Here is an 11,829-nt window from a genome sequence, read left to right on the forward strand (position 1 = left end):
AGATATCAGAATGAAAATGAACTCTGGCAACAAAATATGCGATACACCAACAGAACTGAGTGAAAGATGAGGATGTGTTTGTTTTCATTGCAATGTAGCAGGTAGGGTTCTGATGAAGAGTGATATGGTCTCACTGACAGGCATGATTGGATGTAGGAACATGCAACTTTGAAAGTGCAGTAAGTGGAAGTAAAACAGGAATTAATTTCCAACTAGCTCTCATTTCGTATTGTTTTCCTACATTGGAATTTCATTATTTTGTATTGGAACCCTAATGTCGAAGTGTGGTCTTGAAAAACAAAGCAATTTCTGTTGTTTCTATAAAAGTCAATATAAAAAAAAGACAAAATGTTTTTCAAAACAAAAATTGGGAAACTTGTATTCTATACATACAAGCTTGCTTTACATAAGATGATTAGCTAAACAAATAAAAAAATACACAACAACCTAGTACGATGCAGCATTGGTTGGTTTATGTCTTTCACAATTTTTAGCTTTGCATTAGCTGAGTTCTGTCACTTCAAAATTGTAATGCACTTAGGTGTCACAAACAAGGTTTAGATAGAATACAAACATAGAATCATAGGATCATAGGATCACAGAATGTCAGGGCTTTGAAGGGATTACCTAGGACAGCCACACAGGAACACCTCCAGGCGGGCTGGACTTGATGATCTCAGTGGTCTTTTCCAGGCTCAATAATTCTGTGAGTCTGTGAAAGTCCCCAGAGAAGGAGACTCCACACTCCACAGCCTCTCTGGGCAGCCTGTTCCAGTGCTCCATCACACAGTAAAGAAGTTTCTCCTCATGTTGAAACTTAAATCCCAGGTTGTTTACTTTGAAAACTGGAGTTTAGTTGTCAAGTAAGTCAAGAGATGCCACATTTTTTTATTCAGTGCTTCCCAGGGACCTGTGTCTGTGCCCATGCCCTGGTGAAGAATGCCCCCAGCTTGCACTCATTCCAGATCTGAATCAAAAAACAAAATGTTCAGAAGTTTCTGCAAGGCTCAGCTGGGTGAATATTCCCAGGACAAGCCCAGCACACATCACCTGCCTTGGGCCATGCCCAAGTGAAATGACCACCTACCTTCTTTTAAGGAGCAGATGGGAAGGACCTCGTATTTTCTTTTGCATAATAGTTCAGTGGACAGATCAGTCACTCAGGACACAAAAAGAGTCAGGCTTGATGCCTTCCTAAGCACAAATAAAACAGTCTGCAGCTATGTAATTGCCAGGATATATTGCAAGGATATATTCATCACTCTTTTTGAAGCTCTACTGCCATGTAGAAAAGAATGCTGGTCAAGAGACTATAGAAACAGAAAAGTTGAGCAACCTCTTCAGCTTAATAATAGGGGTGACAATTAGGTTTTTCCTTTGGGAAAAGAGAGTCTGGATCTCTAGTGCCCACTGCCAGGAATGTTCTTATAAATTATTGTGTGTCTGCTGTAAGATGTAGAAACTGTACCCTGCCTAGCACAACACTCTTCTAGTTAGGTAGCCTCCTGCAAGGTGAAAAGCTATCTTAAGCAAAGATAGGAGCTGAAACAAGGTTCATTCCTCCACAGGCTGTGACCACTGGGCAATTACACAAAAGGAGGCATTGTGACCAGTAGCCGTGCAGAATGAAAATCAAATGAGATGTGTTCAGCTTCTTGAAAGAGAGAGTATATAGATAATTATCCCAGGACAGTGATGCAGACTGTAGATCCTGATTTGAAAGAGGCACCTCCAAGTCATCCTTACTGTGATGTCTGTGCTTCTGAGAGAAGCTTGCATGAAGACACCATTCCTTCTGTGCACTGGAACTCCCCAGCTTCATCCTGACTGTGCTGAACTTACGCAGTGCCCTGCTCCGCTTGCTCCTTGCTGTAAGGTCTGTTCCGAGGCTGGAACTGACAAACTGCTCACACGCACACACCCCACTACCATTCATTTGCATAAAAATAATTTTAATTTTGATTTGGCATTGAAAAACACAGCACTTTATGTATAGCACGTCTGCGCATCAAGAAGTACAAAACTGGACTGTGTTGATAAAAAGTCAGGCATGATTTCTACCTTTCTAATGAATGTGAACTGGCAAAGCAGCAGACCAAAATTGGTGGCGTCAGTGTGATTTCAAGTTGCAACAGAGGTTTGGGTATGAAAGTCTAATGCTTTGATCCTGCACACTTCCCTGCCCTCACTTGTTCTGCATGTGCCAGGACCACTGTGGCTAAGGGGGTTCCAAGTAGATACTTCCAGGCTCTTCAGACCCATTTTTGGCTAAGACCATTTTTTAGGGGTGCTTCTGGTAAACACCTCACTGCAGAAGTGGATTATTCTGTTTTTCCCTGAGCAAATGCAGTTCAGATTGCTGGCAGCAGCAGCAGTACCAGTGCTTCCATGCTTCCCTTCTGTTGCCCTCGATCCCTGAGAAGTAGGAGCACTGAGGTTACCTTACACTTGTTTTCTTTTTATGCTAGGAGGGAAAAACTGCTGTGTAATTTATAGAATTAACACATTTCAAATAGTTTCCAGTTGCCCGCTGCTAAGCTGCAGCAATGGCAGAACATCACTCCCTCGAACTGTATACTCCCTTGCATAGTAGAAATTGAAATGAACTCTTCTTCCGGTAAGTCTCTGTTGCTTATTAACTCTGGATCCTGAGAAGAATCCAAGGTTCTTAGAACAAAACAGCTGTTTATTTTCAGATCCAAGAGGAACTTTTATTCTATTGTTTTTGACATCAAGCTTGTCTTCAGGGAAAACCAAAAAAAGTCTTTTATTAGTAAGTGCAGGTTTTGAATGGCGACATCTGCAGCTCCTTTGCATGTATCTACATCTCTTCTACTACATGATTCATATCTCCATAAATCTAGCTCATTATTGATGCACAGTGCCAAAGTGCAGCCTCTGCAGAGGCAGTAAACCTTGACTGTCCAGTGTGTCCACTTAGTCAATATAGAAGAAGGCACTAGTGTATTTATTATATTTGTAGCTCTCTTGCTATTTTATACAAGAGTCTTCTCCTCAACAACTCATCAGCAGTGCCTATTTTCTTACAGAAGACTGAAACTAAGCAAAAAATCCCCATATAATTCAAAGCCTGAAGACAGCATGTGCCACTGCAGCAACGTAGAACAAGAAAGTGTAAGAATGAGCATAAGGGTTCAAACCAAGTAACCCACCTCCAGCATTGGTCAATATAGAAGAGGTTAAGAACATGGCACAAATACATTTGTACACTATCAGAGTACTCTGATAAGTTCAGCAGTTTGCAGTTCAGGGACTTCCAGGTTTTTAACAGCTCTTAAAGTTTTTTATCTTCACTACAGTTGTGCAAAGAAGCATCTCATTTTATTTACTCTGAACTTGCTTCTGTTGCTTTCATTTAATACCTCCATTTTTTTGCAGTAGAAGAGACAGTGGAGATTCGTTTCCTGCCAAGCTTCACCATAAGGCTTGTTTTCTTATGCGTCTACAGCCTATCTTCCTTCAGTATACTCTTCCCTAAGTATGCAGGGTATATTTAATCCCTTCTTGTGTGGACTCCCACCCATAGCTTTGGTCATTGCACTGTTTTGTTGTATCTCTTTTAGTTACACTATATTTTTAGAAATGAGACTATACCTGCATACAATATTGAGGAGTTTGTCATGTATTCTCCTTTTTTTCCCCTAATAGCTCCTAATAATCCATTTACAACTGACAATTGCTGGGCATCTAGCTACACGATTTCCTAGAATGAAGATATATAGAGGAGCAGGTAGAGCTCATCTCAAGAATCTTAGTGTGCAAGATCTAACAGGGTGTCTTTAAAGTTCTTTGGATTAGCTGCAGAGTCAGTGGTTATAGTGGGAAGCCGAACTTGTAGCTCTGTCATAGACCTCAGGGTAGCTCTATGGTCTTCCTGAACACTAACATAAATCAAGGCTTCTTTACAATTCCATGACAAATAACTCCATTGCCATGTGATAGCTGAACAAGCAAGAGGTACCAGATTAGCTCATCATAATGCAAAAAAAGGAGGTTGTCTCCGGAAATTATGTGGTCAACATGGCCTCGTCCTGCAGGCCTTCACACAAGTTCCTTGAGGAATACAGGATTTGGCCATTATGCCTTTGTGATCCTGAGCTGCTAAAGGCAACATTAAATGACAGCTTTTATGCTCCCCTAGGTGGAAGGTCCAGATTTCCAGGAGATTCTTTTGTGACTTCATGGACTTATCCCATTTCATGTATACACTCTGTTACTTCTGGTCTTAGAGGAGGATAAGATACGCTGGAGAAAGAGTCTGAAGAACAGGGTGTATCTAAAAAAGACAAGCCCAAAGTTTAAACCTTGGGAAATAATAATAAAAATACAGAGCTCACACATCTTGTATCTTCCATGAGTAACTAGAAGAATATATCTTCCAGTCTTCATTCCCTTGTTCCCAAGTCTTCACTCCTGTGGTGTGAGGACTGGTACAGCAGAACTTTGTATATAAATGATTGGCTCTTTAGCCTTGTTAATGAGATAATTTTTTATACTATACAAACACTGTCCCTAACGCTGAAAGATATCAGAAATACTGGAATAACTTTTTCTGCCATGCTTGTCCACTATCACCCAGGGATTTGGAGTTCAGGTACAGGTGGAGTACATGCAGAAGTGACAGAAACATGGAGGGAGAGACTTAGACCCATATGTATGTTTGACCTATAAAAAATGTTATTTGTAGGGCATGGAAGAAATTAGTGTACTGGCGACACAATGAGCTAGTAAAAGCTTTTCTTTCATTAAGGAATGAGCATATTTGCATGCCAATGCACCAGCTAGTTCTTCCTGCTCATTGATGTTTCACTGGCATGCCGAGATGTCATCTATGGAAACCATGTGCAAAGAATAATTGAAGCCAGTTCTTGCTTGAAGTTGGATAAATGTTGGGGGAAACAGAGCAAGATGAGAAGAGCAATCATATCCAAGGAGGCAGCAGATCCTGTCACTCATGCAGAGCTTTGTCCAGCCTATACCCACTCAAACACTGTTCACAAACAGCTGTCCGTGTTTTAGTCTGATCTTGAGATCAGCAGAGGGTTTCTCTGACCCTGTTTTCTGGCAATCCTAATGCTTGGTCTATGCAAGATCACCTTGCCTATTTTAAAATAAGAGACACAAAAGGCTCTTTAGCAAAAGAATCCTCTACAAAAGTGCAGTGCCATTAGGTTTTGAATGGATGTCTACTTAAAAGCAAACCTTTTCCAGTCTACTTAAATATTTAAAGCTGTCCACTGCTGTTTCACATTCCCTCATCCATGCTGCATAAAACTGCCGAAAGCAACAAACTCTGTGGACTCTGTAGTGTGTAACATGTTTCCCTTTTGTGGAGCTAGTGTTGTGCAAGTTTGCTGTAAAACATGATGCTAGGTTCTTGTGGAACAGGAACTGCCCCAAAACCAGTTCACCTTTCCCTTGTAAGAAAGGTTGAGCTAACTACCCAACCAGACACCTCAGTGCACACCGGTCCCACATGTACCTTGCAGCTCGTAGATGCAGTGTTCCCCATTTCTTTGTTATTGCTCTCTCTTGCTCCTTCCAGATGTCCCTACGTTGTCTTACTGTTTCTGATGTTCATCTCTTGTATTTTGTAGCCTACATCTTTCTACAGATGAGCAGTGCTTCCTAGTTATAAGAAGGATATTGGAAAAAAACCCCATGCCATAGCATGTTCAGGGTGCACTGTTACATGTGCCAAGGAACATGCTGCTCCATTGCTCTGGGTGCCCGCTTCAGCGCAAAGCCTCTGGTCAAAAAGCTGCAGTTATTTACCCAGGGATTAATCTGAAGCTTTTGTTACCATGAGACAGAGGAGGGATAAGAAAGGGGCCACCACTAATTTAGTGTGTTGTTGCCACTTGACATGTATTTGCTGACCACAGAAATACAGCAGTGAGCAGAAGCACAGATTTCATTCAGGTCTGTGCTCAGTTTTGGTACTGAAATGTCATCGTACATTAGATAAGCTGGTAAGGTGTCTTTGCTTACCACTCAAAAATTAAAGCAATGTGAACGAACATGCTAGCAGTACCCAATCCACCTGCTAGATGAATGCCAGTATGGTGTGGAAATGAGGTCTATGTAAAACCTAGAGCAGGCTCTGATTCTTTCTACCCTCTTCCTACACAACAAATAGGGACCAAAACATTTACAGGAGCAGTATCAGCTCAGCACACTCTGTCTTTTGAAAGGCTCCTAACCTGAAGTTCCCATAGATGTAGCTGTCTGTGCAGATCTGACCAGTCCTTATATCACATGAAGCTGGAGTAGAAGCTTTTGCTCAGCCCATAGTTGCTCAGATGGGCCCTGGAAAGGAAAACCCAACTCCTGTTCCTGTGGATTGGGGAGTGCTGGCCCAGACTGCCACTGGGCACTCCATGTTCATGAAATGGAAAATCTACCCATGCCCTGAGAACAGAATGCTATTTTTTTCCAATGGATAATCGATGAGCATGCTGAAGACTGAGGATTATAAGCAAATCTTGAAGTATTACTAAAAGAATGAGTTTAAGGCAGGCAAGTCACAGTAGGCAAAGCAGAACTGCACACTCTGCAACCATGAGTCCCTCAGGCAATTTTTTCAATTAAGTGGTCTCTTGCACTGCTTCCACCTTACTACACGCTTCTTATTTTTCATGTAACACATGCACTTGAGAAAATCACAATCTGGTTTTGATAACTGGGGAGGAAAAAACCTAAAAAGACTCCAAAAACCCGGATACCAAATTGAGATATTTTCCCCTCCTCCACTATCTTTCAACAAAGTCTTGTTCATTACTGCGTAATTCTTACCCGAGTGAAATGAAGAAGCAAGTCCAACCTCCTTGTCTGGCCACAGGGTAAGTATCTCTGGCAGGGAGCTGGCCATGTATGCAGGTGCCCCATCAAACTGCCCCACGAGCTGGGTCCCAGCCTTTGGGGCTGCTGAAATCTCTGCCAAAGCTGCTGCAGACCCAGGGCACAACGTCTCACACTGGCAACAGGGGCTGGTGGCAGGAGGATGTACCACAGAGAAACTATAGAAGACCAAGAAATTACTTTTTGGTCCCTTCATTTCACTTTTTCAGTTGCATCTGGTTTTTAATAGAAGATTTCCAGGGGACAGAGGGCAGATGCTGCCAAGAGTCCTCACCCACACAACACAAGTGAGTCGCAACTTGAACTCCCAGCTAAACCATTATGGCCACTGGTGGCTCGGACAGTGGCAGCACAGAAGAACTTAAGGCCAGTCATAAGAAGCAGAACATGCACACTCGACCCCCTGCTTTCTGCCTCTCTTCTGAACCAAGAGCATTGCAGAGAGGACGAGTTACCAGCACAAAACCAGTGGGCAACTCCAGCAGACATGGCTGCATCACAGCGGAAGTGAGATGGAGGAAATGTGGAGTTTGAGAGGGATTTTTAAGGCGCATGATTTTGTGCTTTCCCTGATCAGAAAATTAATTAAAAATAAATCTTTTAAGGCTCATCTAAGAGAGAAGGAAAGAAGGTTCATAACTGCATTTATGTGAATCCCAAATTTAAAAATATATCTAAGATGAGTGGGAATAAAACCTGTTCTGGTGAGCCCTACTCCTCAGGAATTCCCGTTTACTGGAAAAGAAGCAAACTCCTTTATCAGGTAAATCAATCTATTGAAGGGAAAGCAATTCCCCAATCAGAATGTGAAGCATGACATACCGCGCTCTTAAATCATTTATATTTTACTTTTTTATGATGCAATCATGAATTAGCTTTTTCTGCATTTGTAATTACAGGATAGAACAGATGGTCAGGGCTTAGTTCAGGGTGATAAATCCATTAGGATAACCTACAGAAAGCTGCTGCTATGGTGGTTGCTGCCAAATAACTGTTCATTCAATGCTTTGTTCAAGCTTTGGGTACTGAGTGGAACAATAACCACCCCAGTTCTTCATTACCTCGAGATACAAGGGATAAGAAATCATGCCCAAGCTTAGGGTATGTATTATTACTGTCTATGTGGTTCAAGGAACTGGGAAGGTATGATATAGGAGATGTATGGGGCAATCTAGGGAAATAACCTGGAGTTGTTTCTTCCCAGTAGCTGCCCCTGCAGACACTCCACCTCAGAGTGCACGTCTGCTTTTCAGAGTGGATGAAATTTAGCTGAACAGATGGCCTGATTGCAGAGCATAGCTTTCTATCAAGGAGTGACTGCAAAATATCCACTTCACTTTGAAGGCATGTCTTCACTCATTTTGCACAAAATTTCTCGAAGCAGTTAGACTCTTAGAATTCTAGAATGGTTTGGGTTGGAAAGGACCTTAAAGATTATCTAGTTCCAACCCCCCTACCATGGCAGAGGCACCTTCCACTAGAGGAGGTCACTCAAAGCCCCATCTAACCTGGCCTTGAACATTTCTGGGGATGAGGCACATTCAATGCCACAACTTCTCTGGGCAACTGTTCCAGTATCTCACCACCCTCACAGTAAAGAATTTATTCCTAGTCCCTATATGACTTATGTTTTTTTTTTTAAAAAAAAAAAAGGTCAGAATAATTAGGTATCCTATAGCTTATGATTAGCAAAAAGGTACTAAAGCAAATAAGGCAAGAAGTTGTGTGTTGATTATTTCTGATGATGTCTTTGACCTGAATCTCCACAAATGAATCTCAGCAGAATCCGTGGGTCAGCCTCAGGGAGGTTCAGATCTGTGTTGGGCCTCTCTGTGCCTCTGGAAGCCAGCAATACCTTTTTTTCTGAGATTCTTTGGCACTTCTGCTACTAATAATTCTTGCTGAAATCCCTTTCCAGCACTGGAATTCAGCGCTGGTGCATTATTGCATATCTTTGGATAGCATTTCCATGTGGAAACAGTATCTCCGTATACCAGGAGCTCAGAGTTTCATCACGTCTGAGGAGCTAGAAACTAGCTGTGGAGTTGTATCAAGTCTGTTAGAGGAGAGGGGAGGCTGCTGAGGAAGGAGGTGGAGTTCCTGCAGACGTCTCCTATAAAAGCAGTGAGGATTTTTGTGGGGAAAAAAGCCTGCCACAGTTACAACCTACCCACCTGAGTGCTTGTGTCAGTCCCTTTTTCTTCATTCTCTAGGGACCTGGGAACACAGTATCATGACATATGACAGGGCCAAGCCAAATTCTTGTTATATGCTGAGCTCCCAAATGTTTCAACGGGAACACCTTGTAGGAAGGGACACACATTAAGTATGGCAAAATGAGCAGAGGAAAACTGACTGTACACAAATGCATATAAAATAAAAATATCATGATTCTGTTGTGTTCTTCTGTACGTAGTAATGTCATGGGGCTTTATTAACAAAAGCTGCTTAAGCAGAGGTTTGCACGTGAGCAGGGTTCATTTGATTTCCGTACCTCACCGCTTCCTGGCTGACTGCTCAGTATCTGCCAGCATAGGCATTATGTGATGCTCTGCTTGTCCCCAAAGCTGTCAGTCAAGGCAGCGCCCAAGATGGGAAATGGTTAGAGTCCGAATAAATATTAGCAGGATAGGCTGGACCATGACCGCTTCCCTCCTACTCTTGCCTTCACCCACCTACACACATGCTGCTGCTGCTGCTGCTGCTGCTGCTGCTACCTCGGAGCAAAGCGACGCTATGGGAGGAGCTGAGCAGTTTCTCCCCCCTTCTACACACCTCTCCAAAGACACTGCGCTTTTGATGAGTGACCCTTCCCTGGATGTGGCTTGCATGTGTGCTGGAGTCAGGTGACATTCTTAACAATAAACCTGCTGAATTACAATTCAGGGAGAATTTACTTGAACATTTACATAATGTAGGTAGGAGATAATTTAATTGCTTCCCCTTCTGCATAAGGGAGGAAAAAAGGAGGAAAATTAAGTAACAGCCTAATTGGCTTTTATAGCAGTCTACAGGGAGAAATGCAGGCCGGGTCTCTGCCTAGCTACGAAGCTTGGTATGTGCTGTAACCATGGGAGGCAATATTACAGGCATGACAGGACAATGATTTGTTTTTTCAGCACTGAGGATCTGAAAAATGAAATAACTCCAGCCAGGGGGGGCGGTTTTCCACTTGAGGAAGACCTGTCATGCTGGTTCAGAGGACTGCAGATCAGGCTTTGGCTGGAAGGAAAAATGGAGGCTCTGATCTGCCCATGCACCACCTCAAATGTGGATCATGGCCATTGGGATGAATGCCGCTTCCACCTCCACACCCATTTTAATCAAGAAGTGGCCTGCAAAAAATGACTGCAGAGAGGATGATGAGGCTGGTGCTGATGAGCCTCGTGCCTTCTGCTCCTGCTGCTCCTCTGGGTGCATGACTCAGGCACCCACTCCCTCCTCCAGAGCCCGAGGAGGGTGGCACGGCAACAGACCCGTGTTGGTTCAGTCCCCACTGCCTCAAAACTGCTTTATTTTAGGATAGCACCAGTAATGGAGAGCTGCAAGGAAGGTATTGATGCTTCATTTTTAATTGAATTTTGTCTTTAAACAAGCACCACTTAAATCAATGTCAATTACATTAAAACATGCAAGTTTCAGGACTAATCACTTTCTCTCACCCTCCTTCATTTCCCAGATACTTCAGGGAGAACTCCATTGATTACCTGTCCTCTTCAGCAACAAACACTGAGATCAACGCCAGGAACAGGAGAGGAATGCCTCTCTTTCACAGTTGAAGCAACTGCAACAAGCCCTGGGAGCAACACCATCTCCTGCCACCACTTTCCAGCCCTAAGCAATTTACAAGAACTGGGGGAATGTCAAACTGGGCCTCTCCTCTTCAAAGGCTCCCCAGCATGCTCCAATTCCCTCCTAAGCTGCAGCCAAATGGCTGATATAAAATGATCTTCACTTCCCAAAATAGCTGGACGTGGGAAAATGTCACCCTTCTGGCTACAGCACAGACACTACCCTCAGCACCGAGAGCCCCAGCAAAGCCCTCTGCTCCCTGCCCAGCAGCACGGCGCTCCTGCCATCCTGAATCATGGTCCCAAAGTCTCACAGACATCCCATCTCTAGGATTTTTATGGAGGTACTCTGGCTTTACTCCAACATATCTTATTATACAGGGCAAAGCCATTAATGAGCTGTGTGCCCCTCTCTCCCCTGCTGCCGCGGATGCGATCATGTCTGGGCCTTGCTGCCATCCATCTTTCAGCTCACAGCGCTGTGGACCTCAGCAGAGGATCTGATTACAGCCACTGCACTGATCATACGCTGTGTTGGGTGTCCTTGGCTGCTGTTGAATGCACCATCTTAAAACATGAGGATAGTTCAGTAAGGGTGTGTGTACATAGGACTGACCATGCAATATCAATTTTTGCTTCAATTTTAAAATTAAGCTAGAAGAATTAGACTAGAAAATATTAATTTTGTATTAAATGCCATTATTAGCTGTGTTATCCAATGCAGTCAAAACAGTTCCTTTCCACATCATTCAGTAATGATGAACTCATTCCAAATCAGAAATGGAACTGCTGGAAAAAAAAGAACAACATTAAGGCTTACCCTGGCAAACTGACTCATCCTTAGGGCTACCTTTTTAAGCACAGGAGGCCAAATTAAAACATGTGTCCTGTTACAGGTATATTTATAGGCCAAGTCGAAGCAGCTGTGACTGCAAATCACATCACATCACCAAGCAGCCACTTAGGCAGCACATCGCCTTCGCAGCTACTCGATCAATACAGCTAAGAGCAACGCCTGTAAAGCACATTTAGGAGCGCAAGGGCACTTTCGCAGGCAAATACCGGACTCGATCTCCTTAAAATCAACCTTGACCATCCAATCCGGTGGAGTCTCCCCTGGTCCCTCCCCCCAGATATGGCAGGTCGTCTGGGCCGG

Source organism: Apaloderma vittatum, unplaced genomic scaffold (genome assembly GCF_000703405.1).
Source record: "Apaloderma vittatum isolate BGI_N311 unplaced genomic scaffold, ASM70340v1 scaffold15792, whole genome shotgun sequence".
NCBI classification, from domain to species: domain Eukaryota; kingdom Metazoa; phylum Chordata; class Aves; order Trogoniformes; family Trogonidae; genus Apaloderma; species Apaloderma vittatum.